The sequence below is a fragment of the Lepisosteus platostomus genome, chromosome 22 (genome assembly GCF_059453375.1).
Source record: "Lepisosteus platostomus isolate fLepPlt1 chromosome 22, fLepPlt1.hap1, whole genome shotgun sequence".
In the NCBI taxonomy this organism is placed as follows: Eukaryota; Metazoa; Chordata; class Actinopteri; order Semionotiformes; family Lepisosteidae; genus Lepisosteus; species Lepisosteus platostomus.
This window is the reverse complement of record NC_142632.1, coordinates 2,658,652-2,682,500: the sequence shown is the minus strand read 5'-3', so window position 1 is coordinate 2,682,500 and position 23,849 is coordinate 2,658,652. Positions and strand designations below refer to the sequence as shown.

Genomic DNA, 23,849 nt, shown 5'->3' with positions numbered 1-23,849 from the left:
GAGATCGGGCGTGTTCAGGGTGGTGTGGCCGTAAGCAAAAGCCCCAGCGCCTGACTCGCTACTTGAAGCTGTGTGTGGCGGGGGTTCCGTGCCCCCCGAGCGGGACTGAAGGATCGTTCGTGTGCAACTCTTTGGAAAGGAGCTGCTTTCCAAATCGCATTGCGTGCCTGGATGTTGGCGAATGCGCTCCCTTGTGTTGGCTCGTCCCGCACTGGAGGAGGACAAACAATCTGCACGGAGGAGCACCAGGCAAGTCTTCACCAGACAAAAACCTCCAGTGCACAGCACTCTGGAAACATTTCGGGGCTTTCGCGTGTTTATTTCAGCACGTAAAGCGCACCGGTCCAACACGTCGGCCGGGCGCGCGGCGCCTCCGCCCTCTTGTGGCCTTGCGGCGTCAGAGCAAGAGGCTCCTTCTCGCTGCCCTTCCGCTGTGTTGCAGGACCCGGAGCGCGCACTTTGTGGGGGGTGGGGGACCGCGTTCGCGCTCTGCCCCCGGTCTCTTGCGCGAGTACTAAATCTCACGGTCAGGGGGGCCTCGTCATTGATTGTTACAGGTGAGACGGGGATTAGGAGGAGACCCCGACTGATGGGTAAAGGGAAGCACTAACACCAGAGGGACACCCCCGGCGTCTCTTTTTGAGAGACGCCCTGGGGTTTCCTAATGGCCAAGGAGGGTCGGGACCTCGGTTTGACCTCTGTGCAGCAGAGTGTCGCCATCAGGAGGCTGGGGCGTAAGAGAGCCACACAGCCCGCAGGGTGAGCGCTCCCTACTGGTCCCAGTCACACCTCTTGCAGGAGCAGCAGCAACCGGAGCTTTTCCGGGGTGGAATCTCCTATCCGGGTGCCGGACATGCTCACACCTGCTGGGCTGCCCCGGGGGTGAGCCCAGTCGAGAGTCGCAGGGCCAGATCTAGTCACCGGGGAGAAACGATACAAGTGAAGGATTGCTCAGCTCTCGGCACTTGAAAAGACCGACAAATGTCTCGTTCCCGCCGGAGCTGAATGTACCCGCATGTGTGGTGTCGTCTTCTTCCCCCGCCCCGCTGTGTTTGCTGTATTGTCTCTGAAGCCGGCCCCCCCGAGAGGAGACGGGCTGTTCCTGTGCCCCAATTAACACTTTACAGGTGCCATTCCCCGGCATTGTGGCCATTGTCGGTGCTCACAAGCGATAAGATAAGGCGGAGGAGAGCGGGGCATGCCCAGCGGCAGACATTCAAGGAGGGGGTAGGGCGAGGTGAGGTGAGGTGCGACACGCCGGAGCCCCGACGCAGCTAATGCGGAGCACTTGTTGGACTGGCATCGAAAGGACGTGTGCGCACGGAGCGAGCCTTCCCTGCGGCGGAGCGCGGGAACTTTCTCCCCCCCTCCCGCTGCAGGAGTTGTGTGCACTGCAGCGGTGCCGAGAGAAAAGCACAGAAGGCAGCAGGCTCTGGAGAGCAGGTAAGAGACGGAGCCTTGTGGGCAGGCGAGCAGGCCCGTTTTTTGGAAATTGCTGAAAAGGTTTGTTCGGTGTGTGGCAGGCGCACGTCTCGAGCTTGCGTGGCGATCTGCCGGTCTGGAGTTATGCAAATGAGGCCGAATTGCATCCCGGGACATGCTCCGAATGCGCAACGGCGACTGCAGATGTGTAGGAAACGGCGCGCTCGTTTTCTCGTTTTGCCCACACTTTTGAGTGTTAGTGTGGCGTGTGAGTGTGTGAAAGAGTGGGCCCAGCAGGAGGCGGTGGCGTGCGGGGCGAGGAGGTGGCCTAGGCTGCGCGATTTGTGCTGTGGGTGCGGGCCGCTTGCAGGGGCCTGTTTAACTCATACTTACCTGGCAGGGGAGATACCTTGATCAAGAAGGAGGTTCACCCAGGGCGAGGCTCGGCCATTGCACTCCGGCTGTGCTGACCCCTGCGAATTCCCCAAATGTGGGAATCTCGACTGCATAATTTCTGGTAGTGGGGGACTGCGTTCGCGCTCTCCCCTGATGTGCTTGGTCCAAAATCAGATACGGGAGGGTTAGGACACCACGAGCTGCGTGGCTGCGGAAGGATCCCGGTTCGACAGGAGTGGACGCCGCTGCTGGTTCTCGCTGGCTTTTAGTTAGGGGTCCGGAGAAGCATCTCAAGCTAGTTCCACTACTCCTTCCGGACGTTCATTCCCTTTTCAAAGTCAGTCGTTTTGCTGTAGTCTGCGTTCTTTAGGCTGATTATCGAGGTTAGCCTTTATTTGGTCATGGGGGGCCTCGGTACAGTATGCTGAGTCTAAAGACAGTTTCACCCGTTTTCTGATTGCTCGGTTCTGTACCAGTGAAGACATGTCAAACAGTGAATGGCTGTACCTCTATTGTATCCGTGCTCAATGAATGAAATCGGTAACAAATGAATATGTCTAGTTATACGAAAAACGAGTGGTTTATCGACTCATCTTCATTTGCAGATTTAGAGGCAGCTTCGATATTCGTTTTACAGACGGGTTTTTTTTTTTGAATATGGGTCACACACATGCCACAGCAACAAAACATCTCTAGAGATGAGGCTATAGATCACCTTTCCATCCTGCAGGTTTTCCTCCCAAAGCCTACGGCACCAACGGTGACCCCTGCTGGCCGGGAGAGCAAGAGCTTATAGCACCTGGTATTCCCAGGCGGTCTCCCATCCAAGTACTAACCAGGCCCGACCCTGCTTAGCTTCCAAGATCAGATGAGATCGGGCGTGTTCAGGGTGGTGTGGCCGTAAGCGAAAGCCCTGGCGCCTGACTCGCTACTTGAAGCTGTGTGTGGCGGGGGCTCCTTGCTGCCAGAGCGGGACAGAAGGATCGTTCGTGTGCAACTCTTTGGAAAGGAGCTGCTTTCCAAATCGCATTGCGTGCCTGGATGTTGGCGAATGCGCTCCCTTGTGTTGGCTCGTCCCGCACTGGAGGAGGACAAAGAATCTGCACGGAGGAGCACCAGGCAAGTCTTCAGTGCACAGCACTCTGGAAACATTTCGGGGCTGTCGCGTGTTTATTTCAGCACGTAAAGCGCATCGGTCCAACACTTCGGCCGGGCGCGCGGCGCCTCCGCCCTCTTGCTGCCCCTGCAGCTGCTTCACTTTTCCCTTTAGTTGCCATCGATTTTTTTGTAGTGCTATACATATACGATTGAGGTATCTTAGAGTTCTCCTTCGAAGACCCAGCACTCTCTTTTCTTTTCCCAGTGTTACTCATATCGGACTTTTTAAACCTAAAAAAAAATCGTTTTTTTTTCTTTCAATTATAACTGAAGTTTAAACAACTAGTGTTAAGTCCTTATTTTTCTGTAGTCAAAAAAAGCAAAAATTAACATTCAGGTTATGGGTCACACACATGCCACAGCAACAAAACATCTCTAGAGATGAGGCTATAGATCACCTTTCCATCCTGCAGGTTTTCCTCCCAAAGCCTACGGCACCAACGGTGACCCCTGCTGGCCGGGAGAGCAAGAGCTTATAGCACCTGGTATTCCCAGGCGGTCTCCCATCCAAGTACTAACCAGGCCCGACCCTGCTTAGCTTCCAAGATCAGATGAGATCGGGCGTGTTCAGGGTGGTGTGGCCGTAAGCGAAAGCCCTGGCGCCTGACTCGCTACTTGAAGCTGTGTGTGGCGGGGGCTCCTTGCTGCCAGAGCGGGACAGAAGGATCGTTCGTGTGCAACTCTTTGGAAAGGAGCTGCTTTCCAAATCGCATTGCGTGCCTGGATGTTGGCGAATGCGCTCCCTTGTGTTGGCTCGTCCCGCACTGGAGGAGGACAAAGAATCTGCACGGAGGAGCACCAGGCAAGTCTTCAGTGCACAGCACTCTGGAAACATTTCGGGGCTGTCGCGTGTTTATTTCAGCACGTAAAGCGCATCGGTTCAACACTTCGGCCGGGCGCGCGGCGCCTCCGCCCTCTTGCTGCCCCTGCAGCTGCTTCACTTTTCCCTTTAGTTGCCATCGATTTTTTTGTAGTGCTATACATATACGATTGAGGTATCTTAGAGTTCTCCTTCGAAGACCCAGCACTCTCTTTTCTTTTCCCAGTGTTACTCATATCGGACTTTTTAAACCTAAAAAAAAATCGTTTTTTTTTCTTTCAATTATAACTGAAGTTTAAACAACTAGTGTTAAGTCCTTATTTTTCTGTAGTCAAAAAAAGCAAAAATTAACATTCAGGTCATGAAAAACTCAAAAAAACTCCCCAACCACTAAACTTTACCTCCCACCTGAGCGCCATCTTGAACGCCCCTACCACCAGAGAATGCTCACGATTTCGGAAGCTGTCTCCGGGACGTGCTGATTCCACACATCCTGAATAAATCATGATATTGTTAGTTGCTGTAGCTAGACGTTCAAATGAGTTTCATGGCCAGATGGACTGTTTCCTCCAGCGGTATAATATTGCAGTGAGACAGCACGATGCCTGCAAGACTATGTCACGCTAAACGCCACAGATTGTGTTTGTCCGTTCGTGTCAGTCGTCCCGCAGCCACGGGAAGTGGGACACAAACATGCTGCAATGCTTTCAAGACGTTAGGATTTGTTTGTGCAACATCCAAGAGGAGTACTTGTGGCTTGAATGTGAACTGTACGTGCCCGCCCCCTTTCCTCTGTAGTGCATGAGTTCCTCCCGGCATGCCCTTCGTCATTGTTCTGTCATCTTGTATTTAAAGGGTTGTATTTCTGCTGCTGAAAATAAGCAACGGTTTTCTCACAACGCCCTTTGTTCCCAACGGAGCCCTTGTCTGTCATGAAATTCTTCAAAACCTCAAGCTAGAAGAAGAAGAAGACGACAAATATGAAGCGTTATAGCAACGACATGCCATGACACGATCGATAACGATTTCCATAGGATCCCCGCGGTTGCCTGGCAACCGTCAGCTTTGCGTAGTGGCAGTATCGTAGCCTGTGAGGGTTAGCCGAGGCGTGATTATTGCTAGTTGAAAACTTTTCCAATACCCCGCTTCCGCCGGTTTGCAATACAATCGGCGAAAGTAATTTTTGACAGTCTCGTCAGAGACTGAGCAAGGTGTTTAAAGACAGATTTGGTCACGGTGATATCATGGTAGAAAGAAACGAACTTGTTACGTGTCAACAGAAACGCTCTTTAGCTCTTTCAGCTTTATGCAGAGAACAGCGTCTGTCGAGATTACTTTTGTGTCAGCGCGAAACGCCGTGTGCTTGTCAGTATGATTTCATATTGCTCGTAGCGGCGCCTGGCTTTTGTCTGTCAAACGTTAGGTTGCGCTTCTTCATGCTGCATCGTCGGCATGAGTGGAGCATTTTAAACGTCTGTACTTACTGCGCCCCATAAGAAATCGTTTGTCCCCATTCAAAAGAGATTGTGCGATGTCCTGCAGCGTTCGCAAAGCAAACCTTTGACAGTTTGAAAAGAGGAATTTATTCTGCTTCCTGTGCGTGCAGTAGTTACAAAGTTGAACGTCTTTACACGATCTGCTGCAGTTTTCAGTGGGTGGGCTTTGTCAAATGGCTTGGAAAAACGCACTGTGTTTCTGCTCGGGAAACATCATGAGCAGTGTCCTGCATGTTTTCTGTGTATAGCTGTCTTTTAACGCATACAGAATTCATTCGAAATCATTGATTTCTCCAATTAACAAGGGTCTCTTTTTGAACCTGCCAGAAGCATTCTTTCAATGTAACAGATTTACTCCGGGGAAGGGCAGCATGACATTGAGAGTAGCTCAAGCTTTCAGCACCTTTATCTGACTGCATGTATGCAGACACTGCTCAGAATCCCCTGTAAGATTCTCCTTCAATTCCGTTTTGCAGTGCTTTAGCTCTTTCAAAAGGCTTCGCTTTGCTAGTCACAATCCAAGGCTCATGACAGCATTTGAAAACATTCGTAACTGCGTTGGCCGGGAATCGAACCTAGGTTAACTGCTTTGAAGGCAGCTATGCGCAACACTGGCTCGCTCCAGAATAAATCTCACGTCGAGGGCATATTTTTTTCCATTTTACCGTGAGTCGGGCTCAGCTGCACACAGGAGAGAGCAGAGCAATGAGGTCACGGGGACAGGGGAGTCACACGCTGGCGGTTTGAATACGCGGAAGATCACTGAGGGATCCTCAGTATATGGACTCTCCGTGCGCCATCAGTCCGCACTCCGGACTCTGAATTCTGCCATCCGAGTTAAGATCTCGGCGGAACCTGAGGCGCAGTTCCTTCTTAAAACGTAATCTGGTGAGCATTTCTAGAATCGTACTTGTATAGATGCAGCCTTTAATGTGTTGCTAGGTTAAAATTGATGACTTCTTGTATTTCAGTAGGCAACTGCCCTCTTGATTTCGGATTTAATTTCTTTATTACAGGGGCGCTTTTATGAAGACAGAGTCATGTTCAGGTACTTTGCTTGATGGAGGAAGCTCATTTCGGACTCTGTGATCTGCTCACCTGGAAAGGTCTGCTGTACTACTACAAGAGAGAAGTAGAGTCTGGAAGAATGGACAATTTTATGATGCTTTGGAAGATAATGTTTTTTTTTTTTCTTTGAAATCGAAATGAATCAGAATATCAGTGCAAAAGACAAACTCTTGGTTTGGTTTAAAGAGATATGGTTTTAAAACAGACAAAATGTAGAAAACAGGTGTTTCTCACTTTTGGAAAAGAATGGACCGGGGGTAATATTTTACTAGGTGCAGTGCTCATCTCACTGGGTTACAGTCCTGCAGTGTCACACCAGGGCCAGTGGCGCAATGGATAACGCGTCTGACTACGGATCAGGAGATTGCAGGTTCGACTCCTGCCTGGCTCGGGTCGTTTTTAAACACATCGGGCTACTCCCTAAGTAGTCTGTGCTACTTACTGCATTGTAATCGTACCCAGTAAGATATTTCCTTCATGTAAATGAACTGCACCTGACAGCTTTAGAAAAACACCTGGGCTCAGTACGGTGCTGAGAGCTTAGCGTTGCTGTTCTAATTAGCACGCACTGCATCGGCTATGAGCCCGAACTTTTCAATTATTCCGATCAGTAAGTCAACACGTAGTCCACATGAACGGTAGAAATATTCTCTTGTCTGTCTCTTGTTTGTATAGAACTGAATGTCCCTGACAATGTACTGTTAGTTTTAATTGAAGAACGGCATTTGTGTTCAAATATACCAGACAAGTTTATGTAACTGCTCATGCGACACTCAGTTGTAATTAGTCAAGAAAAAAAAGTCGAACAACAGCTGCGGGTTTGATTCTGAACGTATGAGATTGCAGCGCCTTTTACTTCCATTGACAAATGATAGAGATTCGAAGAGAGATCCTTCAGACCAGCAAGCAAACCCACGGCTTTTTCGGTTTTCTATCTAGGCAACGTTGGTGTCTGCAATAGCATACATGAAAGCGTGATGCAATTTCTGTGGCTACATTTGTTGCACGTCATGCACAGTAAGAGTGTTTCTAACACCAAATAAAAAGTCAACAATTAGCGATCACGCCTTCTCCTCAGTTAACCCACTGAAACCCTTGCTGTTAACAGTTCTTTACTGCGTGCTTTACCAGCACCTACATATCGTGTCGGTTCTTTCAGCTTTATTCATTAGGTTTTCAAAGGCATAAGTAGAGCACCAGAGGTGTGAACGCAAAATGTGTGGTTATCTGAAGAATTGCTTCCCATGGCGGCGGGTCCAAGTGATTTCGCGTTGTTATAGTACCAGGAAAGGAGAAGCGGCACTTCACTTCTGCCGCGCAGGCACAAGGCGACGTGCGGCAGACGCCGGAGTCGGCAGGTTTCGAACCTGCGCGGGGAAGCCCCAACGCATTTCAAGCCCATCGCCTTAACCACTCGACCACGACAAAAGCGAGCCCACCACCGCCGCATTCCTCCTATAATCTAACACGGACTGCGAGGTGGCTGCGGAAACCTTTTTAAAGTTGCTCTCCGTTAAAAAAAATACCTTTCACAAGATTTGTGCCGGCAGACAGACACGCCTCAGAGGGTTTAAGGCTGGCTTCACGTTCAAATGATGAAGTCCCCCAGTCCGGATGTCAAAATACAACTTTGGCAGACAGAAAAAACATCAACAAACCAAAAATGTGGACAAGGATTTTACAAGCTGCACCACACTGCACTTTCAAAAGCATTTACATTCGTGTTAGACGCAGGAATTGCCTTTGATTTGCGCGCTTACGAACGCCATGGAAAACGAAACAAAACTAAAGCCCTCAGCTCCTGCACTTGATTATAATCCCGTTACGTGTCGAAGCAGGAATTTACGTCATCTTACCACTGCAACACGGGGAATAGAGATGTAACGCAACGGGGGCTCAGGCGGGCGCCCTTGCCGCATCTGGTCGGCCCCATCCCGACTGGAGGCTCAAACCCGGGACTTCCGCGTCTCTCTGCAGCGACCTAGCCCCGTGAGCTAAAGAGAGATCGCTCCACAGCCCAGTAGCTGTGGTCCTGCTATCACAGGGAAGGGCGGTGACGTCACCCGCTCTTGTACGCCGGCTCTTACACAGTGCCTGTCGGCCGTAAGCGTTACAGAGGGAAATGAGCACAAGCTACGAATTGTCTCTAATCAGTCCCTACAGTTGTAAGACGCCTGGAAGCGTGCACCCCCATCATTAATCTTTGCGCATCTGTGCAAGGTAAACTCTGGAGCAGTCTCTGAAACGGCTCAAAGGAAACACGTGATTGATTCCATGAGCATCTGGGGTTCATTTCTTATTTACATTTAATTCAAGGGAAAGGCTTGGGTCAGTTTCAGACGGCCTCCAACAGCGAGATTCAAGCGCCCCACCTTCAGCCCAATCTGCGCCGCCAGAACGCCAACGGCTCCTCTGGTCTTTGGGGTGCGGTTGTGACCCCTTAACCTAAAGTGTTGGTGGCAGACAAATGGAGACTAACAGGTGATGTCCTAGGACATGACTACATTGTGACACTCGGTGGGGATGGTGACCATTGCTTGGAAAAGAGTGCGAGGCCCCTTTAGAAAAACATTTTGTTAACAGGCATTCTGCCTCAGCCTAAACATCTATAGCTTGCAAAGCGCATGCTATTAGACAGGCACCTCTGCAAGACCTTAAGAGTCTCTTAAACTAGTGATAGTAAGGTGTTCCCAATGGGCGATGTTTGGCTTTCAAATCATCTCTCTGTGGAAGCGCCGAGATGCAGCTGTTTAAGGCTTAGAAGCAGCTGACTGTTTCACTACCTAGCTGATTACTGTCAGTCAGGGAGCTCAGAGGTGAAAAGCCTGTCTGAGAGACAATTCGCCGTCGATCAGTTCAATATGTTCCGTACCAGCTCGGCGCACCTGAGATCATCTTGGTAGCCGTGTAGCTCAGATGAGTGAGAGCGTGTGTGTGTGTACCACCGTGATTGGATGCCGGTCCTTCTCAGGTCACAGTAAACCTTCTGCTGCCTAACTTTCCTAATTTTGGGGATCCCTTTGAAAAAGCAAAGGAAAAAAAAAACTGGCTCTTCATCAGCGTGATCGACCCAACCCAGTGTGCCCCAGTGGCCTAATGGATAAGGCACTGGCCTCCTAAGCCAGGGATTGTGGGTTCGAGTCCCATCTGGGGTGCTACTGTCCCTTTTTGAGCGTACAAATGTCCTTTTGATTTGCAAAGCTGCAACCCCACCTTACTCAGTGAGTGTCTCTGCTTTTCTCTCACATACAGTTGGGAGATGTCTTGCACTGAACGGCCTGCTTCAGATCACGCCACAGCACTTCAATGGGATTGGGGTCAGGACTCTTACTCGGCCATCCCAAAATACGGAATTTCTATTGTTTCAGCCACTCTGTTGTTGATGTACTCCTTTGTTTTTGTCATGCTGCATGACCCAGCGTCTTTCGAGTTTTAGATCACAGGCAGACACCCTGACATTCTGCTGTAGAATTTCCTGATACATCTTGGAATTCATCGGTCCCTCGATGATTGCAAGCCGTACAGCCTCCGCTATGCTTCCCAGGTGGGATGAGGTTTTGGAGTTGGTATGCAGTGTTTTGTTATCTCCAAACATAACGTTGTGCACATTTACCAACATGTTCAACTTTTGTCACTGTCCACAGAACATTGTTCCAGGAGTTGCTGTGGAACATCCATGTGGTCTTTAGCAAACTTGAGAGGGGCAGTGGTGGTTTTTTTGGGGGGGAGAGCAGTGGTTTCCTCCATGGTGACCTCGCATGATCACCACTCCTGTTCAGATTTCTTCTTATGGTGGACTCATAAACACAGACGTAAGACAAAGTCAACCACCTGTTCGCTAGATCCCATCCCCACTCAGCTAGTCAAAGATTCCCTCGAAGGACTGGCAGGACCTATAATTAGTATGATGAATGCATCGCTTGCGTCAGGCGTTGTACCTGATCAATTTAAGGTAGCGGTTGTTAGACCGCTCTTAAGAAGTCAAATTTGGATCAACAAGTTCTTAACAACTACAGGCCTGTCTCAAAGGTCCCATTTCAATCTAAAAGTCTTGGGAGAATAGTTGTTGCCCAACGTCAATCATATCTGGATTCAAATAATATACTTGAGAAATTTTAGTCTGGTTTCTGAAACTGCATTAACAAGAGTCGTAAATGATATTCTCTTAGCTACTGATGCAGGGAATGCAACAGTGCTTGTGCTTTGCTTCTAGATCTTAGAGCTGCCTTTGACACGGTTGACCTCTCTGTTTTGTTACACAGGCTTGAGTTTGAGGTTGGCTTATCTGGAACCGTCCTTCAGTGGTTTACTTCACATTTTACTCATCGTTTTCATTATGTTCAAATATCTAATAATTGTACTGCTTCATCAATGTCACCAGTTCAATTTGGGGTACCAGAAGATCAGTGCTGGGACCAATATTGCTCTCTCTCTCTACATGCTGCTGCTAGGTAGGATAATATGAAAAAATAATATGAACTTTCATTCATATGCTGATGACACTCAAATAAACATTTTGTTTACACCAAACGACAACTCTTCTATTATCAGTTTAGTTAAATGCATTAAGGAAGGAAATACTTGGATGTGTGAAAACTTTTTGTTACTCAACTCTGAGAAAAATGAGGATCTGTTGATCGGAGGCAACAATACTGATAGGACTACTATAACTTCAGCACTTAACTCAGAGGATTTAAACATCTGCCTCAAAGAGACAGCACGTAACCTTGTTGTGAAAGGCGCTATATAGAAATACATTGATTTGAATTGAATTGACAATGTAAAATGTTGTGTGTGTTGTTTGTTAAACAAGACTGTCTTTATTTATCAAAAAATAAAAGGAATTTGCTAGGAATGCAAACGTTAGGTTGCGCTTCTTCATGCTGCATCGTCGGCATGAGTGGAGCTTTTTAAACGTCTGTACTTACTGTGCCCCATGAGAAATCGTTTGTCCCCATTCAAAAGAGATTGTGCGATGTCCTGCAGTGTTCGCAAAGCAAACCTTTGACAGTTTGAAAAGAGGAATTTATTCTGCTTCCTGTGCGTGCAGTAGTTACAAAGTTGAACGTCTTTACACGATCTGCTGCAGTTTTCAGTGGGTGGGCTTTGTCAAATGGCTTGGAAAAACGCACTGTGTTTCGGCTCGGGAAACATCATGAGCAGTGTCCTGCGTGTTTTCTGTGTATAGCTGTCTTTTAACGCATACAGAATTCATTCGAAATCATTGATTTCTCCAATTAACAAGGGTCCCTTTTTGAACCTGCCAGAAGCATTCTTTCAATGTAACAGATTTACTCCGGGGAAGGGCAGCATGACATTGAGAGTAGCTCAAGCTTTCGGCACCTTTATCTGACTGCATGTATGCAGACACTGCTCAGAATCCCCTGTAAGGTTCTCCTTCAATTCCGTTTTGCAGTGCTTTAGCTCTTTCAAAAGGCTTCGCTTTGCTAGTCACAATCCAAGGCTCATGACAGCATTTGAAAACATTCGCAACTGCGTTGGCCGGGAATCGAACCTGGGTTAACTGCTTTGAAGGCAGCTATGCGCAACACTGGCTCGCTCCAGAATAAATCTCACGTCGAGGGCATATTTTTTTCCATTTTACCGTGAGTCGGGCTCAGCTGCACAGAGGAGAGAGCAGAGCAATGAGGTCACGGGGACAGGGGAGTCACACGCTATCGGTTTGAATACGCGGAAGATCACCGAGGGATCCACAGTATATGGACCCTCCGTGCGCCATCAGTCCACACTCCGGACTCTGAATCCTGCCATCCGAGTTAAGATCTCGGCGAAACCTGAGGCGCAGTTCCTTCTTAAAACGTAATCTGGTGAGCATTTCTAGAATCGTACTTGTATAGATGCAGCCTTTAATGTGTTGCTAGGTTAAAATTGATGACTTCTTGTATTTCAGTAGGCAACTGCCCTCTTGATTTCGGATTTAATTTCTTTATTACAGGAGCGCTTTTATGAAGACAGAGTCATGTTCAGGTACTTTGCTTGATGGAGGAAGCTCATTTCAGACTCTGTGATCTGCTCACCTGGAAAGGTCTGCTATACTACTACAAGAGAGAAGTAGAGTCTGGAAGAAGGGACAATTTTATGATGCTTTGGAAGATAATGTTTTTTTTTCTTATACTGAAAATGAAAGGTAGTTGTTTCTATATGGACTCAGTCTTTGGAATTTGTATATATATATTTCAGTGATCCCTCAGCCATTCCTTCTGTATTGTAATTCAATTTCTCTTTTAAAATTCCTTCCCCACTTCTAGGACCTGCAGTTGCTGAACTCCACAATGGCTTCTATTGGAAAGTCTGTGACTGAGACCAAGTGTTCACTTTTTTATGAAACCATTATTTATTTAGGAGCAATGAGCAATTCTTATATAAATGCAATAAAATCATTATGCTCAAACTATGAGAGAGAAAATTAAGGATAATTTAAGAAATCAGTCTTAGCTTGTTTCTATACACAGATGGTATTATTTATTTTCAAAGGAAACCCGCGAGGATTCCCCTGGTGTGCAAGATGTGCCTGAATACTCTTGATCAGCTTCCTGCTCACTTGAAGAGGGCGTGTATGAAGCACGCCACGGCAGAAAAGATCAGGATGGCCTCTCAACAGGCGAGGGAGGACATGATGAATCACCTGAAGAACGGGGTCATCGTGGATTACCACAGAATAGAGATCGTGTCTGGTGAGGCAAACAGGATAGTGGTTGTAAGACTGCTAGAGTCCTTGGGCCTTTTTGTACATGGGAAGCCTGAAGACACATTGGCAAGGTGAGATATTTTTAATCTGTAAGGCTTCTGTAGTTTCTTTTTGAAATCATTGTTACAACATATTATGTAAAAGCATGTTGAAAAGAATCTACCTGCATTCCAGCGGCCCTGAGCAAGAGGCCGCTGTCCAGGAGGAAGAGATGCCAGAGGCTGCTCTAGAAACTGAAACAGAAGCGGATAAGGAAGGGGAAGATGTGAGCTCTGAAGAACTCTATCAGCAGTAAGACTTTTTATTTTTCAGATGTATCAATTTTTTACTAAAATTCTAATTTGTCTTATAGGTATAAAATGTTTAAACCGGTGTTTTATATCCTTACAGGCCCTGAGTAGTTAAAAAGTATCAGCAGGCCGGAAGAGAGTGGCCCAAGCTGGACTCTATAGAAAGCACTCCCTGGATGCTCCTCTCCTGATTGGATTCAAACAGTACCTTACCAAGGATCTGGGAGTGGCAAATTATTCTCAGGAGGTATTTATTTTTTAAAGGCATTTAAAATTAAGCAATGGTATCTTCATTGTAAATGTTTTTATTTCTTAGCTTAAAATTCACCCATGTGAAATGATGTCAGCCATAAACATCATGACTCTATATTTCCTACCTGAATCTATTCTACTTAAATTATTACATTATACACAATTTGAGTTCATTTTAAAAAGTAAAAGGTAATGAAAGGAATGCATTTTCATAAGAAAGATAATACCGATATGCATGTGATAATCTTCCTTATATCATGTAGTGCATCATTTGGACACTTTGTGGGCTTCAAATACAAAGAAAATCATGTTCTATGGTACAAGATAAATACAAAACTTAAGCTTTTATTTTAATTAGATTTCTTTATAAAGCATAAGCAATCATTTATTACATCGCTTCTTGAATTAAATCTTTTGACAAGAGGTAAGACTTCTGTTACATTTAAACCCATGTTTAGCTGTGTTTTTTAGATTTAACTGAACCAATTTCTGTGTGTGATAATGTCCTTGAATTCTGACAACATCACACTAAATTACATGATATAAAACAGCTAATGTTTCTAGAGATAAAGTTTCTGAGATGCTTCTAATTACTTTTTATTACCAGGGACAGTTTAATTCACCTTGTACAGTACTGTAAGACCAAGATGCTTTTTTTAAAAGTTATTTAACATTTTATAGAACTTTGTCTACTATGGCAACATGATGTGCTTGGTGAAACTTGGAAAAATACTGCTTGGCCACTTATCTTAAGATAAAGATAGGATAAAGGTTTATCTTTTGCACCTACCTGACCCCCAGGGAAGGCCAATGCTTTCTAAGTTGATGGTTCCCTACAGTAGACTGTACTTTAATTTCAAAGGTAATGTATATTGACCCAAATCAGTTTTGGAATCCAATCTACTGACGAGATGGAGCACATCCTTTTTTCAGGATTTTAGCATCATACGTTTGGTATATTTAGTCCCTAATGCTGAAAGAAATGATCATAGAACATTTGGACACTTTGTGGGCTTGAAATACAAAGCAAATCATGTTCTATGGTACAAGATAAATACAAAACGTAAGCTTTTATTTTAATTAGATTTGTTTATAAAGCATAAGCAATCATTTATTACATTAATATATGTGAAAATAACATTTTAGCATCATACGTTTAGTATATTTAGTCCCTAATGCTGAAAGAAATGATCATAGAACATGACATCTAACCTTACCTGCGGTGTTTTTAATCCCTATTGCTCAATGCACGGTGAAAGCATTCCATACATGTGTCTGACAATGAGGAATGGGCCCCTGAGACAGTCATTTGCCTGTTTCACAAATGATCGTATTTTACTAGAGATTCTGTTTGGGATTCAGATGTGCATTCGGACAGCAATCCCTTTCAAGAAATGATACGTTCTGGATGAGGTCAAAGGTGCTGGAACACTGTATCTAGGATGTGTTTGCAGAGACTGTGTGTCTCCTGCTTCAACGCAGTGATAAACAGATGTGCTCCTTTAATTTATTGGTACATGCCCAGGGCAGTAAGCAGTCTGAGGATTTATTTCCAGATGGCATAGAGCAGTGAAGCAGTGAAGTAGTGCAAAACACTGGATCATTATATTATTAGAATCTATTCTACTTAAATTATTACATTATACTCAATTTGAGTTCATTTTAAAAAGTAAAAGGTAATGAAAGGAATGCATTTTCATAAGAAAGATAATACCGATATGCATGTGATAATCTTCCTTATATCATGTAGTGCGTCATTTGGACACTTTGTGGGCTTGAAATACAAAGAAAATCTTGTTCTATGGTACAAGATAAATACAAAACTTAAGCTTTTATTTTAATTAGATTTGTTTATAAAGCATAAGCAATCATTTATTACATTAATATATGTGAAAATAACATTTTAGCATCATATGTTTAGTATATTTAGTCCCTAATGCCAAAAGAAATGATCATTTGTTTAACATGCACAGGTCTGTCTCAAAGGATGCAGTACTCCTGAAGGGTCTCAAACCCTACATTTTGGATGCCTAGCTGTATCCCTCACATGTGGCACCTCAGAATGACTTCTAACCTTACCTGTGGTGTATTCAGTCCCTATTGCTCAATGCACGGTGTACATACTGCATACATGTGTCTTGAGAATGAGGAATGGGCCCCTGAGACAGTCATTTGCCTGTTTCACAAACAGGGACCTGGACCTAGACCTGGCCCGTACGGGGCTCAAACCCGCGACCTTGGCGTTATTAGCACCATACTCTAACCAACTGAGCTAACCGGCCTCACGACAGTGCTCCTCTCTGTGTTGCAAAAAATCAAACTCAGGGAATTTTGTCCTCCTTTGAATAGAAAGCTGTGTAATTCAGTGTACGGGCTTTCTCGTGCAGTTTCATGGTTCTTGTAACCCAAATCCTACACTGGCCTGAAGTGCCCCCCCATTTCACAGCATTTTTCAGCTGATTTAAAATGTACCCAAAGGAGAAGCATTATTGAAGACGATCAATTACCAAGAGCTTTTGTCAAAGGTTTTGGTGGTCATTTTGAATGACCACAGAGCGCTGTGACCTCGGTTTTACATCTCATCCAAAAGACAGCGCCCTTTTACAACACAGCATCTCCGTCACTATATTGGGGCATTGGGACCCGCACAGACCTCAGGGTGAGCGCCCCCCCGCCGGCACCATTAACACCGCTTCCAGCTGGAAGCTTTGTTTTTCCCTGTAGCTCATCCTCATCCAGGTACTGACCTGGCTCACACCTGCTTAGCTTCAGTGGGTTTTCAGTTGCGAGTTGCAAGGGGATGCAAGTGATGGAGCCGCTCGCTGCAAAAGCCACTGCATTGGCCGGGAATCGAACCCGAGCCTCCCGCGTGGCAGGTGAGAATTCTACCACTGAACCACCAATGCTCAGTGCCTGAGCCTTCAAAAAAGACGCTTTTTTGGTGCTCTGTGCAAAACGCGTCAACATCTGCTTCCAGCTGCAAAATGCCATTTGCGGACGCTGAAGAACTTATTTCCAAGGCAGCGGGTACAAGCGATTGGGCGTTTTAAAACCACCAGGAACAGCAAAGAGGCGCGCTTCTTTGCTTGTGCCGAAACACACCGACTGAAGGCGGACAACGTAGTCGGCAGGATTGGAACCTGTGCGGGGAGACCCCAATGGATTTCTAGTCCATCGCCTTAACCACTCAGCCACGACTACAGCAAGCCCCACTGCCGCTGCTTTCTTGCTACAATCTTACCTGGATCGCGAGGCGCCGGCGGAAGGCAAAATACAAGCCTTGCAGACAGACACGCCTCAGAGGACTTAAGGGTGGCTTCATGTCGGAATGATAAAGTCTCCCCGTCCGGACATGAAAATGCCACTTTGTTACACACAAAAAAAGAATCAACAACAGAGAAATGCCCACAAGCATTTGAAAAGCCGCACCACGTCGCACTTGAAATAGCTCTTACATTAGTGGTAGACACAGGAATCGCCTTTTTATTTACGCTCTTACCAACGCGATGGAAAGCAAAACAAAGCAAAGCAGAGCAAAACAAAACGAACAAACGAAAACCCTCACGTCCTGCACTTGCATATAACCCCGTTACGTGCCCAAGCGGTATTGTACGTCATCCTAGCACTGCACCCCGGGTCGTACGGTATATGGGAACGAGCACACGCCACGAATCGTCTCGAATCACTCCCTACAGCTGTAAGGCGCCTTGAAGCGTGCACCCCCAACATTCTTCTTTGCGCATCTGTGAAAGGTAAACTCTTGAGCAAACTCTGAACCAGCTCTAAGGAAACTAATCCGATTAGACGTTACTTTGACTCATCTTCTTACGCTCAGTGCCGGATTGCTCAAACTCCAGCTAGGGTTAGGGTTAGCATTCCCACGCTACTTAGACACTTTGTTTACGCTCAGTGCTGGATTTTGGGAACTTCAGGACGAGTGGGAATTTTCTCCTATCTGTCCATTCTGTTTTGTTTTGGAGACTCTTGGCTGCCTATGTTGTTCAGTGCACCGTGAAGGAAACATTTTCCAAAACTGTGTCAGCTCAAAAGTTGTAAGAAAACCTCTCCAGGTGCTTTAACTCTCTTCATTTTTGTCATTTAATGTGACACTCGATGTATAACTGGAGCCTCACATATGCAAATGGTGAGGCTCCAGTTCGACACCCAGTTCCACACCACTTTACAGTATATGACAAAAGCATGGCAGACTGTGCCGGACCAGCTGGTAACTTCCGCTTATTTTGACCATATTAAACATTGGAAATCTTCCCACTTGCATTTGTGACACTTGATTTTGGCTCCACCTAAGACACTCTTAAATCTTCAAACACTTTTCTCTTCTCCCGCAACACACTTGTCTGTCGGCACTATGTGGCAGCGTTGCATGACAACCCATCTCACCACGGAAAGGAACCTAACAGCTTTGGTAAGAGAGTAGAATTACCTGAAGAACTGCTTTCCATGGAAGCAGGACCAAGCGATGTAGCATTTTTATAGTACCAGGAAAGGAGAAGCGGCACTTCGCCTTTGCCGCACAGGCACAAGGTGACGTGCGGCAGACGCCGTAGTCGGCAGGATTCGAACCTGAGCGGGGAGTCCCCAATGGATTTCAAATCCATCGCCTTAACTACTCGGCCACAACTACAGCGAGCTCGCCGCCGCCGCATTCCTCCTATAATCTAACACGGAGTGCGAGGTGGCTGCGGAAACCTTTTTAAAGTCGCTCTCTGTTAAAAAAAATACCTTTCACAAGATTTGTGCCGGCAGACAGACACGCCTCAGAGGGTTTAAGGCTGGCTTCACGTTCAAATGATAAAGTCCCCCAGTCCGGATGTCAAAATACAACTTTGGCAGACAGAAAAAACATCAACAAACCAAAAATGTGGACAAGGATTTTACAAGCTGCACCACACTGCACTTTCAAAAGCATTTACATTCGTGTTAGACGCAGGAATTGCCTTTGATTTGCGCGCTTACGAACGCCATGGAAAACGAAACAAAACTAAAGCCCTCAGCTCCTGCACTTGATTATAATCCCGTTACGTGTCGAAGCAGGAATTTACGTCATCTTACCACTGCAACACGGGGAATAGAGATGTAACGCAACGGGGGCTCAGGTGGGCGCCCTTGCCGCATCTGGTCGGCCCCATCCCGACTGGAGGCTCAAACCCGGGACTTCCGCGTCTCTTTGCAGCGACCTAGCCCCGTGAGCTAAAGAGAGATCTCTCCACAGCCCAGTAGCTGTGGTCCTGCTATCACAGGGAAGGGCGGTGACGTCACCCGCTCTTGTACGCCGGCTCTTACACAGTGCCTGTCGGCCGTAAGCGTTACAGAGGGAAATGAGCACAAGCTACGAATTGTCTCTAATCAGTCCCTACAGTTGTAAGACGCCTGGAAGCGTGCACCCCCATCATTAATCTTTGCGCATCTGTGCAAGGTAAACTCTGGAGCAGTCTCTGAAACGGCTCAAAGGAAACACGTGATTGATTCCATGAGCATCTGGGGTTCATTTCTTATTTACATTTAATTCAAGGGAAAGGCTTGGGTCAGTTTCAGACGGCCTCCAACAGCGAGATTCAAGCGCCCCACCTTCAGCCCAATCTGCGCCGCCAGAACGCCAACGGCTCCTCTGGTCTTTGGGGTGCGGTTGTGACCCCTTAACCTAAAGTGTTGGTGGCAGACAAATGGAGACTAACAGGTGATGTCCTAGGACATGACTACATTGTGACACTCGGTGGGGATGGTGACCATTGCTTGGAAAAGAGTGCGAGGCCCCTTTAGAAAAACATTTTGTTAACAGGCATTCTGCCTCAGCCTAAACACCTATAGCTTGCAAAGCGCATGCTATTAGACAGGCACCTCTGCAAGACCTTAAGAGTCTCTTAAACTAGTGATAGTAAGGTGTTCCCAATGGGCGATGTTTGGCTTTCAAATCATCTCTCTGTGGAAGCGCCGAGATGCAGCTGTTTAAGGCTTAGAAGCAGCTGACTGTTTCACTACCTAGCTGATTACTGTCAGTCAGGGAGCTCAGAGGTGAAAAGCCTGTCTGAGAGACAATTCGCCGTCGATCAGTTCAATATGTTCCGTACCAGCTCGGCGCACCTGAGATCATCTTGGTAGCCGTGTAGCTCAGATGAGTGAGAGCGTGTGTGTGTGTACCACCGTGATTGGATGCCGGTCCTTCTCAGGTCACAGTAAACCTTCTGCTGCCTAACTTTCCTAATTTTGGGGATCCCTTTGAAAAAGCAAAGGAAAAAAAAAACTGGCTCTTCATCAGCGTGATCGACCCAACCCAGTGTGCCCCAGTGGCCTAATGGATAAGGCACTGGCCTTCTAAGCCAGGGATTGTGGGTTCGAGTCCCATCTGGGGTGCTACTGTCCCTTTTTGAGCGTACAAATGTCCTTTTGATTTGCAAAGCTGCAACCCCACCTTACTCAGTGAGCGTCTCTGCTTTTCTCTCACATACAGTTGGGAGATGTCTTGCACTGAACGGCCTGCTTCAGATCACGCCACAGCACTTCAATGGGATTGGGGTCAGGACTCTTACTCGGCCATCCCAAAATACGGAATTTCTATTGTTTCAGCCACTCTGTTGTTGATGTACTCCTTTGTTTTTGTCATGCTGCATGACCCAGCGTCTTTCGAGTTTTAGATCACAGGCAGACACCCTGACATTCTGCTGTAGAATTTCCTGATACATCTTGGAATTCATCGGTCCCTCGATGATTGCAAGCCGTACAGCCTCCGCTATGCTTCCCAGGTGGGATGAGGTTTTGGAGTTGGTATGCAGTGTTTTGTTATCTCCAAACATAACGTTGTGCACATTTACCAACATGTTCAACTTTTGTCACTGTCCACAGAACATTGTTCCAGGAGTTGCTGTGGAACATCCATGTGGTCTTTAGCAAACTTGAGAGGGGCAGTGGTGGTTTTTTTGGGGGGGAGAGCAGTGGTTTCCTCCATGGTGACCTCGCATGATCACCACTCCTGTTCAGATTTCTTCTTATGGTGGACTCATAAACACAGACGTAAGACAAAGTCAACCACCTGTTCGCTAGATCCCATCCCCACTCAGCTAGTCAAAGATTCCCTCGAAGGACTGGCAGGACCTATAATTAGTATGATGAATGCATCGCTTGCGTCAGGCGTTGTACCTGATCAATTTAAGGTAGCGGTTGTTAGACCGCTCTTAAGAAGTCAAATTTGGATCAACACGTTCTTAACAACTACAGGCCTGTCTCAAAGGTCCCATTTCAATCTAAAAGTCTTGGGAGAATAGTTGTTGCCCAACGTCAATCATATCTGGATTCAAATAATATACTTGAGAAATTTTAGTCTGGTTTCTGAAACTGCATTAACAAGAGTCGTAAATGATATTCTCTTAGCTACTGATGCAGGGAATGCAACAGTGCTTGTGCTTTGCTTCTAGATCTTAGAGCTGCCTTTGACACGGTTGACCTCTCTGTTTTGTTACACAGGCTTGAGTTTGAGGTTGGCTTATCTGGAACCGTCCTTCAGTGGTTTACTTCACATTTTACTCATCGTTTTCATTATGTTCAAATATCTAATAATTGTACTGCTTCATCAATGTCACCAGTTCAATTTGGGGTACCAGAAGATCAGTGCTGGGACCAATATTGCTCTCTCTCTCTACATGCTGCTGCTAGGTAGGATAATATGAAAAAATAATATGAACTTTCATTCATATGCTGATGACACTCAAATAAACATTTTGTTTACACCAAACGACAACTCTTCTATTATCAGTTTAGTTAAATGCATTAAGGAAGGAAATACTTGGATGTGTGAAAACTTTTTGTTACTCAACTCTGAGAAAAATGAGGATCTGTTGATCGGAGGCAACAATACTGATAGGACTACTATAACTTCAGCACTTAACTCAGAGGATTTAAACATCTGCCTCAAAGAGACAGCACGTAACCTTGTTGTGAAAGGCGCTATATAGAAATACATTGATTTGAATTGAATTGACAATGTAAAATGTTGTGTGTGTTGTTTGTTAAACAAGACTGTCTTTATTTATCAAAAAATAAAAGGAATTTGCTAGGAATGCAAACGTTAGGTTGCGCTTCTTCATGCTGCATCGTCGGCATGAGTGGAGCTTTTTAAACGTCTGTACTTACTGTGCCCCATAAGAAATCGTTTGTCCCCATTCAAAAGAGATTGTGCGATGTCCTGCAGTGTTCGCAAAGCAAACCTTTGACAGTTTGAAAAGAGGAATTTATTCTGCTTCCTGTGCGTGCAGTAGTTACAAAGTTGAACGTCTTTACACGATCTGCTGCAGTTTTCAGTGGGCGGGCTTTGTCAGAGGGCTTGGAAAAACGCACTGTGTTTCGGCTCGGGAAACATCATGAGAAGTGTCCTGCATGTTTTCTGTGTATAGCTGTCTTTTAACGCATACAGAATTCATTCGAAATCATTGATTTCTCCAATTAACAAGGTTTCCTTAAAGGATGAGTCAAAGTAACGTCTAATCGGATTAGTTTCCTTAGAGCTGGTTCAGAGTTTGCTCAAGAGTTTACCTTTCACAGATGCGCAAAGAAAAATGTTGGGGGTGCACGCTTCAAGGTGCCTTACAGCTGTAGGGAGTGATTCGAGACGATTTGTGGCGTGTGCTCGTTCCCATATACCGTACGCCCCGGGGTGCAGTGCTAAGATGAAGTACAATACCGCTTGGGCACGTAACGGCGTTACACGCAAGTGCGGGACGTGAGGCTTTTCGTTTGTTCATTTTGTTTTGCTCTGCTTTGCTTTGTTTCGTGGTCAAGAGGCGTAAGGTAAGTCGTAATCCAGGGAGAACACTGGTGGCAAACAGTCCGAGGTGAGAGGCGAGGTCCAAAGTCGAAAAGGCAGAAGGGGAGTCCAATATCCAGAATAAACGAGGTAATGGAAAAAACGCCAGGTAGAGCTCTCAAGGAGTAGACTCAATACCAGCGGGAAGCAAGTAAAGATGGTAAAAATAGCACTGCGTACCCCACGGTGGAGTGTGTGCAGGTGGGTTAACTCGTGCGGCGGCGTTTGTTAATAATCACCCTCTGCTGGTGCTGTTTAGATTGCTTAAGAGTTGGTCTTAACTGCCTGGCGGTCATGACAAGCTCCTCTTTAAGCTGTGGTTTAGTTTTGCATTCATGTGTTTCTAGAGCAGTTATTTATGGGGGTGGGTGGGTCCTTCACAGAGGCTCAGGACAAATCCCCTGCATGAAAGTCTAATGTGTGCGTTCAGACAGTCACAGGTCAAGAGCCAGGCAGGAGGACAATGGACAGATGAGCCAACGAACTAAAAATAAAAGAACAGATATGAAAAAGCCACCATTTTATTCTTTTTGACATTTTCCGACTTTCATGCAAGCCAGGACAAAGTTGCTCGTAGCTACTTGTGGATTCAAATACTCTATCGAGTGCTTTGATGAGTTTTTGCAATTTGATTGTCGTCCTGTCAGCCTGTTTCTGTTTTTTTTTTTTCAATCTAGGGATGGAAAGTATGAGGGAAATGATGGAGCAATCAATAACCGCTCCGGAAAAATGGCAGAAAGAAATGGTCCGTCACTAAGGACATTTGTGAAGCAGAGGAGTGACATCACCACAAAGGCGACACATTCTGCTGATGGTTTTGGTGAATAATGATTGAGGCGCGTTAAGAGAAAGGTAGCTGTGTCAGCATGCGTAGGCTGCAAAGGATCAAGCAAAGGTTTACTCCATGCTGAAAAGAGAAGAAAAGAAGCACAACGTTTCGACTGTGGAGCCTTCTGCGCCATCTTCTTTAGCGGTGATGATGTTTACATTGGAAAAACAGAGACATACGTTCCTGGGTGGGCTTGAACCACCAACCTTTCGGTTAACAGCCAAACGCGCTAACCGATTGTGCCACAGAGACTGACGGCCGCTTGTACTCCCTACATTTGCAGGTTTATGGTCAAAGAAAACAATCACTTGCGCTTCTTGCAGCCGGCAATCTTTTTCCACTGACAACCAAGAAATGGATTTCATCTTTCACAAGCTGTATGGATTTCTTCAAAAACAAGTTATTCCAGAAAGGAAATGAATTCTTGCATTAAACTGAACCAAGCTGTACGTTTGTCTGAAATGAGACATTCGGCACAACAAGACACGGAGAGAGGCACCGCTGGTATTCAGACCCAGGATCGCCTGCTTACTAGGCAGGCACTTTAAGCCACTAGGGAACAGCGCCAGCGGAGCACCGCACTTTTACAGACAC

General features: G+C 46.1%; 10 non-coding genes across 10 annotated transcripts in view; 5 read left to right on the top strand and 5 right to left on the bottom strand.

The window, feature by feature from the left end:
• Positions 1-36, bottom strand: part of LOC148643172 (5S ribosomal RNA) — a 119-nt gene extending 83 nt beyond the window's left edge. The window contains exon 1 of the ribosomal RNA XR_015929182.1: positions 1-36. This exon is cut by the window's left edge and continues 83 nt beyond it. This is a non-coding gene — a ribosomal RNA (5S ribosomal RNA).
• A 1,771-nt stretch (positions 37-1,807) lies between these two features.
• On the top strand, positions 1,808-1,971 carry LOC148643171 (U1 spliceosomal RNA). Its single transcript, XR_015929209.1, has one exon. It is a non-coding gene; the product is annotated as a U1 spliceosomal RNA (small nuclear RNA).
• Positions 1,972-2,605: 634 nt separating this feature from the next.
• On the bottom strand, positions 2,606-2,724 carry LOC148643170 (5S ribosomal RNA). The gene has a single exon (XR_015929163.1). It is a non-coding gene; the product is annotated as a 5S ribosomal RNA (ribosomal RNA).
• Positions 2,725-3,446: 722 nt separating this feature from the next.
• On the bottom strand, positions 3,447-3,565 carry LOC148643169 (5S ribosomal RNA). The gene has a single exon (XR_015929162.1). It is a non-coding gene; the product is annotated as a 5S ribosomal RNA (ribosomal RNA).
• A 1,292-nt stretch (positions 3,566-4,857) lies between these two features.
• LOC148643168 (U4 spliceosomal RNA) lies at positions 4,858-4,998 on the top strand. The gene has a single exon (XR_015929491.1). It is a non-coding gene; the product is annotated as a U4 spliceosomal RNA (small nuclear RNA).
• A 1,680-nt stretch (positions 4,999-6,678) lies between these two features.
• trnar-acg (transfer RNA arginine (anticodon ACG)) lies at positions 6,679-6,751 on the top strand. The gene has a single exon. It is a non-coding gene; the product is annotated as a tRNA-Arg (tRNA).
• Positions 6,752-9,442: 2,691 nt separating this feature from the next.
• On the top strand, positions 9,443-9,515 carry trnar-ccu (transfer RNA arginine (anticodon CCU)). The gene has a single exon. It is a non-coding gene; the product is annotated as a tRNA-Arg (tRNA).
• A 6,931-nt stretch (positions 9,516-16,446) lies between these two features.
• On the bottom strand, positions 16,447-16,517 carry trnag-gcc (transfer RNA glycine (anticodon GCC)). The gene has a single exon. It is a non-coding gene; the product is annotated as a tRNA-Gly (tRNA).
• A 1,657-nt stretch (positions 16,518-18,174) lies between these two features.
• Positions 18,175-18,256, bottom strand: trnas-uga (transfer RNA serine (anticodon UGA)). The gene has a single exon. It is a non-coding gene; the product is annotated as a tRNA-Ser (tRNA).
• A 1,654-nt stretch (positions 18,257-19,910) lies between these two features.
• Positions 19,911-19,983, top strand: trnar-ucu (transfer RNA arginine (anticodon UCU)). The gene has a single exon. It is a non-coding gene; the product is annotated as a tRNA-Arg (tRNA).
• The last annotated feature ends 3,866 nt before the right edge of the window (positions 19,984-23,849 follow it).